Source organism: Phalaenopsis equestris, unplaced genomic scaffold (genome assembly GCF_001263595.1).
Source record: "Phalaenopsis equestris unplaced genomic scaffold, ASM126359v1 Scaffold224543, whole genome shotgun sequence".
Taxonomy (NCBI): Eukaryota; Viridiplantae; Streptophyta; class Magnoliopsida; order Asparagales; family Orchidaceae; genus Phalaenopsis; species Phalaenopsis equestris.
Genome location: NW_018242621.1, coordinates 28682 through 30253, shown reverse-complemented (window position 1 = coordinate 30253; position 1572 = coordinate 28682).

The following is a 1572-nucleotide window of genomic DNA, read 5'->3' as shown; positions in this document are numbered from 1 at the left end:
AATTCATGGAGATAAAACAAAAACACATGATTTGTATTGAAAGCCAAGTCTTAACAAAAAAAACTCAAACACAAAGAAAAATTACTTATCTTATGTCTTCTCCTCAAGCAATTCCTGAAGTCTCCTTTAAGCAATCTCAAACTCTTCTTACACAATCAAAGACTCACAAAATGTGAACTCATGCACCCTAAACTCTCTAAGACTCTCCCAAAACTCCCTAAAACTCTTCTCCTTTTCGTTCAACCTTTGGTCCCTTTTAATAGATCTCTGAAAATAACCAAGGGCAACTTCAGACACCCCTTCAAAATTTGATCAAATTCAATGCATATTCTAGAAAAATCGTTTCTGGAGCTATAGCGCCACTCTTGGGCGCTATGGTGCCCATCACGTCGAATAACTGACGCTATGGAGCCAAGGCCTAGCTCTATGACACCCATCACGTCGAATACCCAATGCTATGGCACCAAGGGGTAGCGCTATGACGCCATATGATGTTGTCCCATTTTGTTCCATTTTGCCCTCATTTTCTCTAAAGATCCATTTCTTGTGCCTAAAACCAAAAAAAATCAAAATGCCTTCCTTTAAAGTGCAATATCATAAAAAATGTGCATAAAATGAACATTAAATGTATATTAAAAATAGGTGATTTTAAGGTGTATTAGTTTTCTAATAGATTAATTAATGATATAGATGTTGCTAAGGAGATTGATGGCCTTGTTAACAAGTTTAGGTTGCCAAAGCTATTCAACTTAGGTCAAACTAATAAATATAGTCACCAAAATAAATTGCTAACTTGTGAAAGCTACTGGTGCTCAAGAATTCCTAGTAAAATTGACATATGAATTCACATGAATTTACACTCTTAGTTATAATTAATAAATTTTATTATATTTAAATATTTACATACTTGTATTTTATAACAAACACTTATTAAGCTTCATCTTATAATTTTACCTCTATTATCTTGAAAATAACTTTTCCTATAGCACTATACTTTAACTTAAGCTTATAAACATGGGGTCTTCAAGTAAACTAAGAACATTAAATAAGTTGCTTAAATTATATGCTATCTAATAGTCTAATTAATTCATAAAGTTTTTCTCATCTCCTCACTTTTGTCTTGTAGCCATTCTTTCTTTTTTTTTTTATTAGAACTCCTTAGAGGATATTTATTCCACACAAAAAAAGATTACATCATCTTATGTAGCCATTCTTATTAGTATGATTCTAGTGTGGGCCATGAATAAATTTGGATACATTACAACTTGCTCGGGGGTTGTTTGGATGGAAGGATTTGTAGTGTACTGTAATTTATTTACAGGGATTAGAGGAAATTATGTATTTGGTATGAAGAAGTATTAGTACAACGTAAAGTTTCAGAAAATTTAAAGTTCACTCCTTAGTTCATTTTATCTCAATTTAGTATTCAGCCAATTTGACCGAATTTGAATTACAATGTAAAATGTTATCGGTAAAATGTAGTCCGTCGCCACCTCCGTTGCCACCACCTGTTGCTTCTAACTGTCGCTCGCCCACCGCCTGCCGCCATGCCAGCCACTGCCCCCCTTTTCG